This window comes from Mycteria americana, chromosome 6 (assembly GCF_035582795.1).
Source record: "Mycteria americana isolate JAX WOST 10 ecotype Jacksonville Zoo and Gardens chromosome 6, USCA_MyAme_1.0, whole genome shotgun sequence".
NCBI classification, from domain to species: domain Eukaryota; kingdom Metazoa; phylum Chordata; class Aves; order Ciconiiformes; family Ciconiidae; genus Mycteria; species Mycteria americana.
The window spans coordinates 68714309-68734343 of NC_134370.1; the positions used below are offsets into that span (position 1 = coordinate 68714309).

A 20035-nucleotide genomic window follows, 5' to 3' on the forward strand; every position below is an offset into this window, starting at 1 on the left:
TCCCGTGGGTCCCATCATCGACCCATGGGTGCCATCTCCCAGGCAAACACCCTGGGGCAGGCAGGGAGCTGCCACACGGGTGCTGCCCTCTTCAAAGCACGTCCCAGTGTGACTGGGAGAGGTGGGAGGTTGGTGAGCAAGCGGGGGAAGCTGTCCAGGACAGGATGGGATGGGGAGGAAGAGAGCATCTATCATTGCAGCACGAAGGCTGTTCTCCCCCCATATCCTTCCCCACAGATAAAGAACTGATACTTTGGGGAAGGGGAACGGTGTCTGCAGCCAAGCAGGAAGGAAGGGAAGAGGGAATATGGAAAGAATGGGGGAGTTTCCAAGAGAGAGATGGGAAAGGAAGGCATGTCTTCAGCAGGGAAGAGGAGGAGCTGGAAGATACGAGTGTTTGGAGCAGGGTGGCCTTAGAGCAGTGGAGATAACCCAGCCTTGGGCATGAAGGGATGGCAGGAGGAGTACAGGACCCCTGAAGTGGGTGGGTGGGTGGGTGGGTGGAGAGGCCCCAAAGCAGCATCAGTGAGGTGCCCTCAAATCCTTGTTTATCTTCCTTGAAGTTTCCATTGAAAGTCCTGGCCAGGTTCCTCCATGCCATCCTTTTGCAGTGGGACAAGCATGGTGTGGGGATGACCTTCGCCATCCCCAAATCCGTCTCTTGGGAGAGGTAGGGGAGCAGGGTGCATCCTAAAAGCCAGGCACCCAAGCAGCCAGGAATGTGGGTGCAGTCCCGACACGTAAAGGGATCATTTCCACGTGAGTTTTACCACTACTGTGGCGCTGTTGCTGTCCTGATCCCAAGTCTCGCCAAAGATAATTAGTTTATTTTTAATGAGTGCTGAGATTCTTGCGCAATCAAATCAAAGGGACTTTAAGATAAAGTAAAAGAAGTTACTAAATTAAGAAACTAGGGCTTGTGATCGGTGGAGACCCTTGGAAAGCTGACATAAATGCATGCTGTGGGTTTAAAAACAGAAGAGAAATAAAAAATAACTCATTTTTATTTTTCATTCTACTGCTGCTGTTAGTAATAGTAGAAATCATAGCACGAGCATTTTAACTCATACTTTTTAACACATCCCATGGTTTGGGAACGGCCTGAAGAGTGATCTTTAAACTCCGGGAGCTGGCAGCGCTGCCCGTGCCAGGACCAGCCTGGCTCCTGGCGAGGCAGCAGGCAGGGTGCAGCTCCCAGACCGTGCCTCTGCCTCTCGCTTGATGCTGCTGCGAGATTTCAGTCATGCTTTGCCGTGAACAGCCGCAGCCCTTTCTTTTCTAAACATGTGTGCTTTGAAAGGGAAAAGGTTGTTGCCAGCATGTCTGACTCCTTCGTCCTGACAACATCCGACCATCCATGTTATCAAGCCTTACTGGGACCTATCAAGAGACATAGTTAAACAAGCTCATGTTTATCTGAGGGAAGCTGTATTAATTGCGCAGTGGGATAAAGAACTGGCCGGCACCAGGCAAATCTCTCGCTGGCATGGGAAAGGGACAGCAGGCCTCCGCTTAACAATGGGCTGCAGCAAAAGAAAGTCGCTTATTGCTGTAGGCTTTTTTTCTTTGCAGACTTCAGTATTTTTTTTAATAGCTCTTACTCCCGTGTTTTGTTTGCCCATTTTTAAAATAAGAAAACAGTAACGGCTCTGCTGGCTTTCGGCTGAGCGGTTCCCTTAGAAGCGCCGTTGCAGGAAATGCTGTCGCTCCGGCGCGCGGCTGCGGAGCCGGGCTGGAGCTCAGGTGCTGCGACCCCTCCATCCTGTTCCCCGCGCCTGGCGTCTCCCCTTCGCCGCCTCTGCTGCCGTTGGCGGCGGCAGCCACGTCTCACCGTAATCCCTCCCAGGGTCGCTCTGGGCAGCGAGCTGCTGAGTTTCCAGCCAGGCGTCTGCATGGCTCTGCTCAGCAAGCCCCTGAGAAAAGGCGTTTGGGGCTTGCTTAATGCTGGGGGGCTCGAGGATAGTGCTGGGTGTTGGGTTTCCCGTGGGGGTGCAGAACGGGCTAGGGAGCAGTGGTCGCTGCTGGCCACGGGGAAGGCTCAGTGGTCCAAGGGGACCTTCTCAGCAGGGAGTCCTGGGAGAAGACGCTGGGTTTCCCAAGGGAACAAGACCTGACAGCACTGTTGTTACCCGCGTCTCAGAGCGAGTATAAGAGGAGGCTTTGCAGCTAAAGCCCATCAAATAATCAAACAGCAAGGAGTGAATAAGAGCGCTGCGTTCAGCTTGGTTTGTGGGCTCATGCTGTTCATCAGGTACCTAGAAAACTGGGATGGAAATATTTCCAAATCCCCTTGTTTCACAGGTTTAAACTTGAAAATTGGTACTCAAAATACGTGGTTTGCTCGTTTAAAAAAAAAACAAACCCAAACCCTCAGCCAGTTGGAGAAGCGCAGCAGCACCGGGTGAGCTCCGTGGGCAGCGCTGCTGCACGCCAGCCATGCCGCAAGCTCGGAGCTATTGATTAATACTCCAAACAAGCCTCTTGCAAACGGCCAAGAGGCATGGAAATGACCCTCCTCCCCCAGCCAAAGGGAGAATTTCTCCCTGATGGCAGAAACTGGTTGGGTTTGGGCATGATTCACTTATCAGATAAAGGGAGCTGCGTTTGCCTGCAGAGCCCAGCTGGGCTGCCCGGCGGGGAGGGGATGGAAGCCTCGGCCATGCTGTGCCACGAAGGCGGGCGAGTGACCGCACCAGCACCGGAAAGCAGCACAGACCCTGGATCGTGTCCTCTTGTGAAGAACCAGGCTATCATCGATTGCCAGCTTTTGTCTGACGATGCTTCACTCAGAGCAAGATGTAAGAAAGGGGAAACTACCAAATGAATCACATCCCTTTTCTAATCTTATTTTCTCTTGGGGGTGGATTTGGGCATGCTCCAAAGCCACAGCCTAATTTAAATCAGGAGAAAGGTGGCTGTGAAGAGCAGAGAAGCAAGAAAGCTGGGAAAAATGGACAGAAATATTTGTCCTTCCATGAATGAATGTCTGTCCTGATGGGAAACGGCCACATCTGGTGATAGAAAACAGAGGTTTCTTCTAGACGCTAATCGCTTGCTTTTTATCTGGGATTCACGAGCCATTTTAAATGCTGTGTTGTGATGTGACTGGAGGCTTAAGAGGGGGAATGGTTCCTGGCTTCCCTGTGTCTGCTGCCCTTCCTAGGGGATGCTGACAAATGTCTTGGGGAGATAGTGAGCAGCTTGCAGGAAGGAGCCTCTTCAAAGTCTTCTCTCCCTTATCTCCCCGCTGGAGTTGTTTTGACAGCGGCTAGTTAGAGACAGGAGCCCTTGCTGGGATGAAGTCAAGATTGCAAGAAAAAAAAAAACAAACCCAAGAGACTGCATCGGCAGCACACGCTATAACTCTAATTTGGAGTGGGCAGATGGAGACTGTGTGATTGCTGCTAGGCCAGGGAAGCTCAGCCAGTCTAAATAGTACTAGAGGTAACGTGAAAGGTCATTCCTGGTGTAGTTCAGCAGTTTTGTGCTGCTAGCGCTCAAACTCATGTTTCAGCTCTGAACGGGCTCCTAGGTTCATGGTGTTTTCTGTGATAGGGACAACAGCAGCCCCCTGCTTTTCCTTGCCCTGCTGGCTTGGTGAACGGCTCAGGGATGTCATCTGGTTTCCTTGCTCCATGCCATTTGGGGACGTGTGTTAGCCAGCCCCTGTGTACATCCCTGGTTTGCCGCTCTGCACCATTGAGCTCGCTCAGAGGTCTCGCACTGGCTTCTTTCCCCGCCTCCTCTGCCAAGTGCAATGTGCCTGACCCGTCCAGCTTGCTACTGAAATCACTGACAGTAAGGTCCCGCAGACGGAGGCTGTCTCAGGGGCAGAGGGCGTCTGTGCTTTCGACAAGCTGCAAGGCGCTCACCCACAGCCCATCGGTCCTGGGTACGGGTGCTGGGGCACGTAGCTGCTCAGCCACCCTTGCAGCCCGTGGGGATGCTCCCCACTTGGCTGTGCAAAGGGCTTGCAGCCATGTAAACACGCTCCCAAATTCTCATTCTGGCTTTCCAATCACATTCGCTGACCAAAGCCATCCTTGCGAGCAAAGCCAATGCATGCCAGGCCTAAAGAAATCCAATTTTGATAAATGGTGGCCAAAAGAAGTTTGCTCTGGTGGCTCTGCTGCTTCTTCCACCACCACCTCTGCCAGGTCTTCAACATGCAGGTGAAAGGCACCTTGGCAAAAAGGACCCGTGTCAGGCAGGAATGGGGCTTCATCCAGATTTGCTGTAACCGCCTGGGCCCTACCCTGACGCCCATCTGTCCAGTCATTTCCATTTATCATCAGTGCAGTTAAAAAAATAAAACTCTGCCACCCTTTTTAAAGCTTTTGGCAATATTTTTAGCCCCTCAAGCTATGTAATCACAGCTCCATGACACAGAGAGATAAGCTAAGTATTTAGGAACACAGACGGGATCCGGGATGTGGCCCAGCTAGTCCTATACCCTCTCTCTGACAGTAGCCGGCAGGAAATGAATCAGAAATTTTTGCAAAAATGGCTGGAAAGATGATAAGCCTCTCTCCCCTGATGCTGTCTTGTGGACTATTTCACTGTGCATCCAAGTGTGGCTCCCACCCCGTGCCTCTGCATTAAGACAGGGGTCCTGGCTCCTGTGGAGCTCTGAACCTATGCAAGAAGTCTTGCGTTTTTATGTTGTACACTGCAGGACTTCTGGAGGCAGCCAGTTCCTCCACCTTGCCAACTCAGCTGAGCCCAGAGGGTTGGTAGGTGTGCAAGCCCCAGCCGTTTGTGCCGTGGAAGCTACCATGGCTCTCACAATGCTATTGCTCCCTAAGCTCCATCCTGAGGGGTTTCAAGTGCAAAACTATCAGTGGAAGTAAACCTGTTCTGCAGAGGTGGTTGAAGACCCTTGTAATGGATAAAAACCCCACTGTTCACAAAATCGCTGTGATTTTTTTACTTGGCCCCAAAATGTCAGCTGATGGCGCTGAATTTGTTCCTCCTAGAGTAGTTCGTACCTATCCATACTTACATGCAAAAACCCCTGTCAGGTGCAGTTACAGACAGAGCTCTCCCTCACGCCTCCTTTGGCCTGAGCGACTCTGCCTAAGGAATTCTTCAAATAATATAATTTCTACGTTCTTCAGTAAGAGCTACACCCTGCGGGGCCCCTGGAGCCCCCCGTTTCAGAGCCCTCGTCACCCGCTGCCAGGCGAACACCTTGCCTGCGCTCTCCCCTTTGCCACGGGGGTGGTGGTGTTGGGCAAAGCTGCTGAGGGCCGGCGGGCTTTGATGGTCTGCTGAAAGCCCAGACCTTCGGCTTCAGTGCCTCCGGAGTGACTTTCAGCAGTTAGCATGCATCAGAAAACCGAGCGTGCAAACACAAGGTTTGCATTCATAAAGGAAAAGGCTATTCAATTTTTGGCCGGTTTAAAGTAGCATTGGAGCATCCTTGATGTGTCTATAAATAACGAATTATTATTTAAGGGAACCTTTGCATTAGTGGTTACTATGGCAATGAATCATTCGGTCTCTGCTGGTGCCAGATTGAACATTATTGTCTAACGTTCATCCAAACAATATTCAGTCATGGTGCAGTTAGTTAAAGACTTAGCAGATGTTCTAAAGTAAATTCTATTCAGAGCTGTGCGCCCTGGCAAAATGCCATTTTCTAATATCTATGCTGAATATGTAAAGACTACTGAATTTCTCTGTTTAAAAAAAAAATGTTTGTTAATTGTCTGTACCAAGCCTGTCTAATTAATTGCACATGGATCCACCCTAATGTGCAGGGAGAAATGTAAGTGAATCCATTCTGCCACTATTTCCAAAAGTATAATAAGTGCATGTAAAAGCTGTAATCACTGGCTGTAATGGCTTCCTAGTTGCAGGCTGTTTCGTAGACTATGAAAATATGCCATGTGGAAATAAACCATTTGTGCATTGGACTGAATTAAAACCAAATGCTTGAACTTCTAATTAAAATTTTTCTTCAAGTTGGGGAAAGGAAAGGCTTAATTACCACCAAAATGCTCTCCTTTTCTTTCTTTCTTTCTTTCTCTCTTTTCTTTCCTTCCTTCCTTCTTTCTTTCTTTCTTTCTTTCTTTCTTTCTTTCTCTTTCTTTCTTTTTCTTTTCTTTCTTTCTTTCTTTCTTTATCTTTCTTTCTTTCTTTCTTTCTCTCTTTTCTTTCTTTCTTTCATTCTTTCTTTTCTTTCTTTCTTTCTTTCTTTCTTCCTTCCTTCCTTCCTTCCTTCCTTCCTTCCTTTCCTTTCCTTTCCTTCCTTCCTTCCTTCCTTCCTTCCTTCCTTCCTTCCTTCCTTCCTTCCTTCCTTCCTTCCTTCTTTTCTCTTTTTTCATGTTGTTGTTCCTAATTTAGCTCTGTCCAATAGTTTTGGTACATCTTGCCTTACTGCCCTAGCAGTCCCTGAAAGCCAGGTTTGCTTTCCAGAATACCTGCCCATGTGGTCCTCATTGGCTCTGCTTTCAAAGTTTACTGCAAACACATGGATTGCTGCCTACACATTCCAGATGCTAAATAAGCTTTAAGAAAATGAAAAAAAGAGAGAGGCAGAAGTGCGCGTGGGGTGGAGGGGGGGATAAACAGAGTTAAAGAGAGATACCGTTCCTGGCAGAGACAAAGATGCTAACTTCCATCTTGCATAAATGGCAGCGCTGGAATCAGTCGGGTTTGTTATTTCTCCCTATCTTGTACGCCGTATAATAGAAGGCTTTTTTTGAACTTTAACATTTGGACTTCTTAACAGACTGTTCTTTAGTGTGGTTTGGGAAGGACAAAAGAAGATTTTTGTTGATTTGGCATAAATTATACAGTGGGTATTTTTGGCATAAATGTTGGAGTTTGATGCTTTTTGTTGGTTTGGCAAAATATACCTTGAAATCACAAAAATATGCTTCTAATTACAGAATGTATGTTGCAGTGATGTGGGACAGTGAAGTAAGGAACCTTTCAGTATTTATATTAACTGAATCAAAAAATTAACCTCTTCCTGTTGAATGTTTACAGCTGGAACCCAGTCAAAGAATCTGAGGCTGGAGCTAGTAATGCCTAATACGTTTCTGCTTCAACAGCAAAGATAAGTAATTCATTATTCAGATGCTAAGCATTCAGCAGGCCGGTCCCAGCAACTGGGGTTTAGACTTGCTTGCGAGGAGAACTGGCAGGTACCACGGGCCCCAAATTTAAGCTGTGCGGTGACATTTTATGAAACCCTACATGAACAGAAATCTTGCAGGGAAATAAAAGGGCGAAAATGCAATGAAAACGGGTTCTTGTTTAGACTGAAACCTCCTCCTGCCACGTTTGTCACTCAAGCATTTCGGCAGCCTGCTAGAGCAAGACAGGCAGAAAGCAAAGCTGTTTTCACTGCCCAGGTAGAGCAGAAAGCAAACAAACAGCTTTCACAGTTCAAGCAAAGCCTGGTTGGGTCAAAGATCTTGTCGGTGCCCACGGTCCTTCAGCAATAAAATGCAGGCAAAAATGTTTTATGAACTCGAACGGGACCCGGTTCTCCATCCAGCATCGCCCAGCCCAGCTGGATCTCCCTCTGCAAGCCGTCCCGCTCCGGTCCTCTCCTGCGCTCTTCGTCTGAGCAGGGTGGCAGAGTGCTGACTCTGCCTCGCCGTTGTTGATAAGGATCGTTCCGCAGAGGAGTCAATGACCCTAATTAACAGCGTATGTAATGTTTTGCCTGAAGAGCTTCCTGTGAGTGGCTCTCCCAACATGTCTGTCTTGTTCAGAGATGCTCTTTCTGGAATTACCATTAAATTGCAGTGCTGCGTAATTGCTCCGAACGGTTGTAAATCTCATTTAACCCTTCTCGCCGCGCAGGTTATGGAATGTGAGCGCCGCAGAGCATTTCCAAGGTATTGGATTTGAGTGCACTCTTTATACAGCAAGAAAGACTTTTCTGTGGGCTTTTTTTTAATGTATATATATTTCTCCTGAAGGGCTTTTTATTAAGCCAGGCAGAAAGTACCGAGTAGAAGTGCAAGAACAACTCACTAATTTAGTGCACCCTAGACAACTCTGAAGGAGATTGCAAAGGTTTACTTGACAAAACAGGCACCAAACATGTCAACATTTGGGAATGTTACAGAGAGACTATTATGGTTTCAGGCCCTTCAAATACCAGCAGTAGGAAACTACCTCGCCCTGCAGCGTATAGGCAGCAAAATGCAAAAACAATGAGTGGTGAAACCCACTCTGGCTGTATATGTGCAACCTCGGCTTCAGCAAATCATATCAGATCTCACGTCATAAAATATAGAAAGAAATAAATGCTTTCCCCTTCCCGTTTCTTTAGGAATGGTTATACAATTCCTGTGGTAAAATCTGCTTTGCTGTGCTGGTTGCTAAGATAATATGATCATGTTTTGAACAGGGGGGGGAAGCAGTCTTTTTATTACTGTATATAATGGCTTTTCCTGTTTCTTGGTCATTATAGTTATTCTTTTTCTTTTCTTTTTTTTTTCCCACGTTTCTCAGTCCTTCTGAGAGACATCAAGGAAAGACTTAAGTTTTCTAAGGTACTTAATGGCAGTAAGAAAGGGAGTCGGTGGAAAATCAGTGGGAGGCATGCAGGTAAATTATTGCCACTCTGGAAAATCTGTCCCCTCAAAACACCTGAGAAGTTGGTGGTAGTGGTAGTTTTCCTGTTATTGTTTGTCCTTTTCTTAAACAAAAAAAAAGGAGCGCCATAAGGAGCTATAATATGTGGGCCAAAAATGCCAGTTTTGCCCATGATGTTCTCTGGTGATGGTTCAGTCAGAGAGAGGTTGAACCAAAAACACTGGTTCCGCTTTCTCAGGCAGGTTTTTGTGTGATGGTGGGCAGGGGATGGCGTCTCTCCGGGCCTCTCTTTCCCTCCCTACAATATGGCGATAAGGAAATTACAGGATACTGGCATGACTTGATGAGCTGGTGTTTTAAAGCGCTGCATATGGGGCAGGGACTATTTATTCCTAATAATCAACCAGCACCTTTTTAAAGTCTCAGTTCATTTTCCCGTTATGGTTCTTCCTGTATATTCTTAATTTTTTCTCAAATTAATATGAGGAACAGTCTTCCAGGGAAGGCAGAACGATGACATGGAGAACGGGGCCGGCTGTCAGAGGATGGGGGAGCAGAGGTTTCCGAGGAGACCTTTGCTCAGCTACCATCAGCCAAGCCTTTGCCCCACCAAGAGTATGTTGACCACCACTCCCTGTCCCGGTGCCCCATGGGGCAGCCTGCTTTGCTGGTGCGGGATCTCTCCAGGCACACGACAGCAGCTCTCGTGCATGGGCAATGGGGTTCTTGTGTTTCCCAGCTGAAATTTCAGGCTTTGGCTTTATAGAATTGCCATCAGCATGGGCAATTGATGGCAACTCTCCGAGCCCCTCGTACGCAAGAGAGGGACCTCAGCTTTCCACTGACTGCTCCACTTGGGATGAATTCTCACAGAGATCTGAAGAGAAAAAAGTGATACATTTCCCATTCTTTGAAGAGAGACCTTTAACTTCCGTGGATAAAATAATGTGTAAAACAATGTTTGGGAAAACTTCCAGGGGGCTCATTTCGGCTTTACAAAGGAACCCTCCGCATTTGAATCCTGATGGGAAGATAAGATAATTCTCCAGCACTGTTTAGTTATCGAATGCGGTATAAACAGCCATCCTTTCTTCATCTCCTGAGAATGCAGTGCTATTTGGGAAATAGTGTTACGAACAATTAGAGTAACTGGAATAAACTCCACATTCCCCAGGAGAGCATGGACTCTGTCCTCATCTCTGCTTGATGGCTGTCAGTAGGGCTGTGGATCTGAAGGTTGCTATTCATATCTTCAGGGTGATTTGCGGAGGTCTCTAGATGATTTTAGTCTTTTAAAGTAACCCAGACTTTAATTATATGAGCAGTCATTGCCATTAGATCTTTTCTTGGCTTCTGTCAGTTCCCCAGAAGATTGTTGAGTGCCATTACTGCGCTGTGCTGGGAGAAGAGCTGGGAGGTCTGCTTTAACACGCCGCGATAATTCATCGCATGCCAGGATGGGTGAGAAGGAGCACTTAAGAGGCAGGAAGAGCCGTAGGGGAGATAGACCCCACTCTTGCTGCTCAGTCCACAGCAGCGATATAGCTGTGACAGCCACCTCGGCGAAAGCAGTTTCAGCCTGTGCATGGCTCAACACTTCCAGCGTGTGCTGTCTCAGAAGCTGCTGGTAGGCAGCGTGGCATGGAAAACGGGAGGAGCAGGGACATGGCCTTGGCGGTTTCTCCTTCTGGCCCGTGCAGCAGGGTTGGGAGGGGAGGGACGCTGCTGGTCTTCAGAGCTGCGGCATTTTGCTTTCCTGTAGCACCGAGCCTGGGAGGAATCAGTCATCTCCTTTGTTTGCATCACATTTTGGACATGATTTTAAAGGGAAAACCTTGCTCTGTGGAAGCAGCTGCAGTCAGCAGTAACAGTGATATGCCCTACCCCTTATCTAGAACTTTTCACTAATAAGTTTTAAAGTACTGCACAGAGAGGTCAGAGGTATTATCCTCATTTAACGAGAGGGGAACTATTACTCATTTTGCTCTTGACATTTCTCTCTCATTGCTCTTTTCTTACCAAGCCCCTATAACAGCAAAGAGATCCCTTCCACTCCAATTTATCTGCAGGGAAGGATGCTGGAGCAGTGACAAAATGACAGCGTTGGTTGGAGACCTGTGACTGTAGCGGAGCAGCGGTTAAGTCAGCCAGAGGAATGTTTTGCCAGTTTGTCTGTTATTTTTTGTTTGTTTGTGTGTTCAGCAGAGCACTCTGTTATCTTCCGCCCGTCCTGACGCCATGCTTTTCCTGTTTAAAATTCCTACTTCTGATTTTCCCTTTGGGTTTTTTTTTTCTTTTTTGCTTCCCCAATTGTTCTAGTTTTATGTTCCCAGCACCAATCACCAAACAATATCTAGTGAAAGCATTTGAGGACATAAGCATTTGGTGCCTCTGCCTCCTTCTAATATGTATTCCCTGTGCAATTCTTGTTTCACCTCTCTCGCTTGCAAGACTGGCTGAATATTTCTCTGTCTCATTAACGGAATTTTACCTGATAATTCCTCTTTGCAAAGGGAACTTGTCATGCAAACACACTGAGAGCAAATTGGTATCTTCCACTAGACAATAAAGCTGGGGGGAGAAGCACAAGCCCCTTTCTCTGGTGCCTCATGCAAGACACTTGTCACACCGTGGGTACGGTGCAATGTGCTGGTGCTTCAAGCAGGCTTGGCTCAGGGACGGGTTGTGCGTCAGACCCTGCATTTATGTGGGGATGGACCAACATGCTTCAAAGCGGTCATGAGACTCTTCTGATACAGACTCACTCCAAGTTAGGAGGAAACTTGTTTCTGGTACATCACTGCATGCTGGCACAAGGTGCGTGACCCTCTGCATAGCCTGACAGAGCAAGGACGAGAGCGGGGCAACACGTGGTGACCGGGTTGAGGTGAAGAATTCATTACCGGAATTCAATGCACTCAACACAACTCTTGTTGCTGTTGAGTGCATTGAATGGTTTTGAAGGTGCTTTCAAGTGTGCTTTCCAACTCTGCTAGTGAAACACAGGAGGCATTGAGACTTGGTGCTGTGCAGGTATTAGTTACACAGTTGGTGCTTTTCAGGGCTAATCTTTGTGCCAGTTGTTGCACAGAGAAGTGGAAACTCCGTAAAGGGCCAAAACATCCAAAAATGTCCAATGCTGAAGGCTTTGCAGAACCCTGAGACCATGAGAACATCGTGTAGAAGGCACATGAGAGACACGGGCAGGGCAGAGAGCTTCTGGGTTGGTGTCACACGTATCTCCAGAATGCCTCACCAAAGCAGTGTACCAGAATACCAAGTCCTCCCTCCATCAGTGCTGAGACTGCAGCCTGCAGAGACTGGGCAAAAAGAGCCGGTACCTGAGTTTCTAGCCTGCCCTTCAGCACAGAAGACAGAAGGACTTTAGAGAAGCTGCTGTGATTACAGCACTGTGGATGTTCACTGCAGCCCAGCATAGGAAGGACGTTACTGCGTATGGTGTCTGCATGGATCGTGCAGAGAGAAAGGACAGGCACTTTCAATATTTTCTTAGTTGATAAATCTTAAATTTTTAATAATCAGCTTATGACTGACTTCATGCATCATTTTTGTTTAGTATAGAGTAAGGTTTCAAAAAGGAGATATTCAGTACATTCATTTTTGAGTATAGAGAGCTTGAATTTAGAGGGTTGCTCAGAATCTGCAATACCAACTATGAGTACAAAGTTATAGTACTCAGAGGTTTTGGAGAAATGCCTGGCTGTCAAAGTCAGTAATTGTGCGTCTTTTACGTAGTCTTGATGATGCCTGTGACAAATTGAGGATATTTTGTCGGGAATAGTGCGACAGAATTACAAGATAGTGTGAAAGAATCAGAAAAATCAACTGTCTGCAAATGAGACAAAACAGAAGCAACATTGCTTTATTGAGGACTGAAGTAATCTAGGTTCATCAAAAAGACAAGTTACCGTGGTTTGGATCTCTGTGCTATGAATACCAGCAGGAATGCTAAGGAAGCAGTTCTGTGCTTCTCCCTCACACGCACGCAAATACACTCCGTATTTTGTAAAGATGTTCTTTTGTCCCTCTCTGCATGGGAAAATGTGCTTTCCACCCAAACATAAATTACTGTGCAAACTGCAGCTTACAATTCAGAAGTCTGCATTTTTAGTGGCACACTGTGCAGATCATTTTGGCAACAGCTCTGAGCAAACACACCAGAAAAAAGCACTTTGGGTGAGCGGTGAAGAAGCAAACAACCTGAATTCACTGTAATGAACTTTTTTGGAAGTCCCAAAGAACGTTTTCGTGGCAGGGACTATTTTAAAATACATTCTGGGAATACAGAGCTTCGGCAAACACTCCCCCCCCCCCCCCCCCCCAGCAAAAACCAAACCCAACCCCCTAGACAACAGCAGAAATCCAGAAGCTACTCATGTTTGTTCCCAGATCATGAATTAATGCCGGGGAATAACAACCCGAAGGAATCATGGTCCCCTCACCCAGACAATCCCAGATTTTTCAGGCTCCCTTAAAGGCTCCTGTTCCAGTACAGTCCCTGATTTGTGGCGTTAAGCTTTTTATAGTTTTGCTTATCCTAGCATTTAAGGTATTTTCAAACTTTCATACGCTTTAATTTGTTACATTTGGAATGAGACACTGGGTTTAGCACATAAAAAGGGTATTTTCGTTGGAGATGTGATGAACAGTTCAGTGAGGAGGAACTTCTGACCGTGGCGACCTGCCATCCCACAGGTAGAGCAAAGCACAGCAATGCACGTGGCACAGCAGTCCCACCAAAAAGCTCACGTGGACAGGGAACGCCTGGGACCGTCAGCAGAGCCGAGCCCTTCACTGCTGCAAAGCCCTGATCTGCCCGGTCCCCGGGAGCCACCGGGCTGGGAGGGTTTCCAGCCAGGTTCAGGAGAGCTCACCCCTCAGCTGGATCTCATCCATTCCTCACTGAGCTGCACAGAATGGAGGAGGAAGCCCAAAGGTCGTCTTGGAGGATAAATCTAGCAAAGGATCAAGTTCAGAGCCCATTTCATCAGGTGGTTAGCTGACCTCAGCCAAGGACGGTACCAACCAAACGAGCAATGCTTGGTAACGAGGGAGAGTGTGGTTAAAATGGTAGAAAGGAAGTTGGGAATGATGCTCGGTGTCCTGCACCCATCACCGGAGGATCTGGCACCCATGGGCACTGGAACATGGAGTTTGCAGAAAACTTAATAAACTTTTTTTTAAGTGTTTGACTTTCCCCTGTTTCTAATTGATTCTGTGGTGGCTCACACCCTGGGCTAGGGAATTGTGTTTGAATTTACCTCTCTGTTTGTAACATGCCGTTACACCTAATGTTGTCTCTGATGGAAGGATTCAATCTGCTATTTTGGAACAACAGAACTATTTCAGGGGGGCAAATCCCAAGTGAATCTGGGAGGTGTTGAGAAGGAACACCGTTTTACCCACTCTGCCATGGAGTGTCCTATGCTTCAGTGCTACTCTTCTGCTGAGAGAATTGCCATAGAAAGTTCAACAGTGAGAAGATCATTTTCTGTAGGGAAAGAGCCCAAACTTGGGCAATAAACAAAATTCATTGCACAGTTCTGCACTTCTGTGGATTCATCCCACACTTATTTAGACATTTCATTGCATGGGATGCCTGAAGTAGAAGTGTAGTTGCTCTTGGCTCCCTCTGTAGTGGAGGAATGCAGGTGAACACCTCCAGGGATTAATTAAGATCTTAGAGAGTAATTAAGGTCTTAGGCAGTGCCCACTGGAGATGCATACAGCTCTCCACTTACTGTGGAGGGAGCCTAAGGTGACCAGACTCATAAGCTTGTGAAATGTCTGTGTAAGGTGGGTTGAATCTTGGCTTGGGACTCACTCGCATACCCTGAGTTGTGCATCATCATAAAGAAAATGCAAGTTTGTGGCTTGTGTATTTCTCCCACTTTAGAGGTTACTGTATAATTCTCCTATTCAGGTGGATCACAGCAAACAAATATCCAAATAAATCACTACCTTAGCAAGCAAGGCCTTTTAATTCTCTCTCAAGGGTTATTCTACAATAACCAGGTTTTTCCCCTACACTGAAGAAAACTGCATCTTAAGGTGTAACAGCCAACTTCGAGGAGACACTTTGTGTGTGTCTCATCAGCCCTTGCGGTGATGCCACAGGGATTTGCCACCAGCAGAGAGACAGCCCAGGCCTTCTTGGACAGGCTCCTGGGATCTTCTGCAAGGTGACAAGGTGACAGCTTCAGCCTGAACTGGAATTGAAGTTGGGCTGCCTACAGAACAAGATGGATGAGAGCTGCTAGGTGTCAGGGTGGTCCTGAGCTCCAGGACACCTCCAGCGCCTATACCAAGAAGTCAGCACAAGTGTTTGAATCTTCTGGGGGACGATTCCTGCAAATGATCGAGCGCTTGAAACCAAACAGAAATCAAGCTACGTGTTTGTGCAGAAGGCTGAAGCTAATGCTTAGATGCGTGTTGTCCACTTAGCCGAGTTTGCTTGCTTGGAGACTTGAGACTGTACAAGTCAGCAAGATGTGATTTGAAAAAACCTCTGCTGTACCACAGAGCTCCTAAGCACCAACAAGTCAAACATCTGGCAAATAATATGAAAGGTTATGCGTGCAAAGTGCAATGATCTAGCGGTACCCTTGCTGCCTGGAATGGTCAGCACCAATGCCAAATAGGTCGGCACGATGCTGCCGCCAGCATCGTGCCGACCTATCGCTCTTATGATTTTTTGATATAGTGCAAATGCGCAGCACACTTTGCACAGCTGTTGCAATACTCTAAAAGAGATCACCAGAGTTTCAGTATTACACTTTTTGTTGGGTAAAGCAGCCTGCCGAGATCCAGAGCCAGTCAGAGGTTTGCTTCTTGCCTCACGACTCTCCAAAATCCAATTATTGTGAGCTCTTTTCAGGAGAGATCCTGCCATATCTGCATCAGGACAACTTGCACAGAAAGCCATCGCACCTTTCCAGTAAAGCATTCATTATCATGCTTGGTGAACACAATGACAGAGATTGCAAAAACAAACAAACAAGAAAATGAACCTTTAAAGTGGGACAGGGAGTGGTGGCTCTTGAGAAATGATCTTTCATAAGATTAAGAGGTTGCCGCATAAAAATACAGCCTTCCCTATAATACCATTAAAATGCAATGCACCTCAGGCCAAAAAACCAATCTGCAGCTATTTTTAGGAAGCATGTTGGTTTGGGAAAGTCTCAGAGGAATTCCCTTGCTCTCTGTCCCATCTAAAAAAAAAAGAATTGCAGGTCCAAATTCCAGTTCTGTACAAGTGTAGCATTGGGGATGAGGTCAAAACAAGTAATTTCCCATTTCTTGATTTGCACTTTCCAGCTAGAAAATAAGTAAATAAATACAAATATGTATGAGACGACCTGTATTCGTGAAATTCCTTCTGAAGATTTTGTGGAAGATCAGCTCGTAGGTACCCAGGATTTGGGGTGAGGATTTGGATGAGGATCTTGCTGAATGAGCACAGAGCAAGGGGCCACTTCTACCTCTGGTAGAACCTGTTCACTCTCAGTTATAAGGTTTTGGGGACAGGACTGGAAGCAGTTCGGCCCTGTTCATGTTAGTGAAAGTTTTTCCACAGGTTAGATGTAACGTTAACCCTTGAAGTCTGGTCTTTAAAAAGACTTTTTAGTCGAGGAAGAGCTGGCTCCCAAATAGTACCAGGGACCGTATCTTTTATCCAAGCTCTAGAGGACTATCCCATTCTGGATCCCTTTGGCGAGTGTAAAAATAGGAAATGTTATACACGGGTGAACTTCCACGCACCTTGTTCCGTCTATCTGCAAAATGTTAGCTAGTGCTTATGGTATCATTTTGGATGAAAAGTTCTCCTTGACATTTAATTATTATCAGAATTAGTCATTAGTACTGTCGTCATCACAAGGAGTTTTGCCACTGATGTAGTAGGACCGGACCTTGGAGCCAGAGTTAGGTCAGCACTTCTCATGTGATTGTAGGAAGGTGTTTGTGTTTGGGATGTAGCATGTGAAAAATATCGTGTGGTGAACAGTTTTAACTGAGGAAATGTATCAATCCCCAAACTTCTTTTAAGCTCCTTTCAGAGAATTTGTTGACCTTACAGGAGTGTCCGAGAGCCCATCTTTACTGAAGGATTAGAGATGCTAGACCCAGCATCCAGTCTTTATGCTCACCGAGCTATTAGAATGGGGATTTATTGCCCAGCTCTTGCTTGGGAAACATGAAATCCAGGAAAAGCACTCACCTTCAAAGGAATGCTGAAAAACCAGTGTTTTTTCCCCAATCCTCCACATTTCCACAAGTGCTTACTCTCTTCTTGCAGCGATCGCTGCTTTGCACAGCAACCCGGGGACAGCGGCTCTTGCTAAGTTATTGCGGAGGGCCTCGCGCAGGGGCACGATGCTCTGCCCACGCAACCAGCCCTCTTCCACGCTGGCTGGACCCAGCAGCACCTCCAGCCCTGGGGCTTGGCAGGAGACGATGCCCCACACCAAGGCAAGCATCCAGCACGTCCCTCTGGCAATCGGGTGCTGCTGGCTCCCCCCATCTATTTCCACTGCCCCAGGCGCTGCCTTTGCCAGCTGAGATACCAGAGATTGGATGGATTATCTACTGGCTGTTTCCAGACTGCTGTTTGTTTGGAGAAATAGTACTGGAGATAAGATGTTAAAATACAGATAATTAAGTTTCCTTGATATGAGTGTAATTCTGAATTGAGATTTAAATAGCCTGCTTTGAATTATGCCTTATGTGCCTCTCCATGGCTTTGCTTTGGGTCTCTGCTGAAGGAGACGAGGGGGAGAGTCCTGCACTGTTGACATTTGCTCTACAAAAACATTTCCAGCTCTTCTTAGGGCCTTTTTCAGAGAAAGAAACCAGTTCAACCACTTCGCCATGAACATTACGTTCTTTAAACGGCCGAAGAGCAGACTGTACTGCTGGGCTGGCTGTGATTCATTCCTTTGCGTTTCTCTCATTAACACCTCTTCATCTCACACCGGGGAAATTTGGGAAGTTTCATCTCGAACAGAGGGCAAATTGAACTGCGAGGAGACCTTCCCTAACAATGTGCAAAGCCCTTCCACAGGAACGTAAAAGAAAATAGAAAAGTCTTCCAAACCTGAGGGCCCTGCTGTCAATTATGGCAGCCGTGAAATGTAATAAACATTTTAAACAGCATTGATTGATGTGGGATTCTGTTTACTCTGTTGCTCCAGCAATAAACGCTCTGTCACGCCAGCTCCTCCATCGCATGGTCTGAGATAACGTGGAGATGCAGAGTTTGTGAGCTGAGGGAGGTGCTGGCAATTCAGAAGCTGCTCCTTCCCTGTCCAAAATGCGCCGTGTCGTAAGCAGGAGACACGGTTTGGGGGAAATGGATAAGCAACTGGAAGGTTAGTTCAAAGCAGAAAAGTTTGGACCATCAACCACTAGCAGTTATCCCCAGTCTGCCGGAAACCAAGCTGTCTCAGACTAATTTGAGCTTTCTTAAGATATTAGTCTTCTGGTTTGAATCATATTTCTGAAGCTGGGCAAGAGGCATCTGAATACTGGGTAACTTTTAAACCCGGGGCAAATTAACACCGCAGCCTCCGACAGTCTCTGTTGAGCAGCTCTACATGGTTATGGCCTGATCTTCATTCACAAGAGCCAGAGCCCAGGGCAAAGGACTTGCCATCTTTCTAAGCTTGGTGCCCGCATGCGGTTAGCGTCAATGCAGAGGTGTGGGGCTGCCCGGAGTCTTTGAACATGCCAGGGCCGATGCTCACAGTCAGCAAACGTCTTCGTCTGCTTAGAAGGGAAATTTTTCGTAGGGGAAGACATGGCCCCGTGCTCTGTTTTCCGCCTCCGTTTCAGGCTGTCCAGCTGATTACGGAGAGATTACTTGGAGAAGAGGCAGAACAGCACTTATCGACTCTGTTTTATTGTTAGAAGCTTTCTTTTCAGTGTCATTAAAAATGTGCGTGTGTGTGCGCAAAATACCGTGTGAGGCTGATGGACTGTGCCGTGTAGCTTTGAAATTCGAGTGGGCTTCTTTAGGCTATGTTTATGCTACAGCATAATTTGTGTGTGTGAAAGAGCCTCTACTTCTGTTTCAGCAACATTACAAGGATGGAAGTAATACCCTGTGACAGCCTCTCCCCCCGCTCTGCGGACACGTTTCTGGAGTGTTTGTTCAAGAGAGAGTCCTGGGTAAGCAACACGGCGCAAGCATGTCCTGAGCGGATGGGGAGACCATCCGAAAAAGCAGCTCCTGCCCCAAACTCACACGCAAAAGCCCTTTTGTGGTCATTGCCCTGCCAGAACCATGGGTTGTTGAAGGCTTCGGATCCCTTCCTGCTTATTTCTCTCCAAAAAGTGTCATGGTGTCACTTGGCCACTCAGACGTTGGGACACCACACCATGACAGACATCGGGGGATCTTGGGGCAAGAACATCACAGCGATTCTAGGCACCTGCCTGCTTCCCAGAAATATCTTATTAGGAGGAAAAGAGTTTACGTGATAAAAATGACCTATTATCGCAGGCAGAGCTTTATAGTGCTATAAAGCAATTTCTGTACTTTCAAAACTGATGCACCGGTTGTGAAATGAAAGTACCGTAATAGTGTTAAGAGAGACCTGAAAACGCAGGTATAACCATCCTGACACCACCAACAATTTTGCTAATGGTCAGTTGTGCAAGCTTCTGCAGAGAGAGACAAAATTGCATCTGTCTCCAAATCGGAGCGATCTGAAAATCTCTGCCTCCCCCACCACCCCAAAAGAGCATGGTTAAATGTGTGTTTAAATAAATTTAAAATTAATTAATTGGAATTATTTGAGCGCATTTGGAAAAAATCACCATGTGAGAGCTCCAGATCCCATTGAAATTTTATCCTTAGGAGAGAGAAAGAACAGAAATTCCATGAATGCCATTAACGGTTTGGGCATTGCGAACTCTTTGATATGGAGAAGGGATTTGGGCTCCACAGTGATGGGCAACGGTGTACAAACCTGAGATGGATGGACAGCTTGAAATCCTTTTAAATTTGGGAGCAGACATGGAAGTCAGTTCACATTCAACAGTGACTGCCTTCCCATTCTTCTTACATTTACAGTAATGGATTTGAGGGCTTCCAAGTGTCCTGCGCTATTGATTGGAGATTTTAATGAGCTTTAAATTACCGAAGGGGTTTATGGGCCAGGTGCCTTCGGTAGAGGAATTGTTCGTAGACGCTGGAACTGGGGTTCAAAAGCTGCTCCTGAAGCCACACAAGCAGGACGCCTGAGTCTCTGGCTGCCAAGTGCCCGAGTGCCCTTGCCTTGCCCTACTTATCTGAAGAGGCTGTCAGCATGTTCTATAACTAGTGGAAACCACTTTAGAGCTGGAGCCAGACACCGAGGTGCCGGGGTCCACATTTCATTTCTGTGCATGGGAAAGTTCGGAAGCAGATACGGCCAGATCCTTCTCCCAGCAACATTTTTCTGCCTATCTA

The 20035-nt window shown here is 46.8% G+C and overlaps 1 long non-coding RNA gene across 1 annotated transcript in view; it reads left to right on the forward strand.

The window, feature by feature from the left end:
- LOC142411842 (uncharacterized) overlaps positions 1 to 20035 on the forward strand; it is a 146353-nt gene that overhangs the window by 96133 nt on the left and 30185 nt on the right. The gene's annotated exons all lie outside the window — the stretch shown is intronic.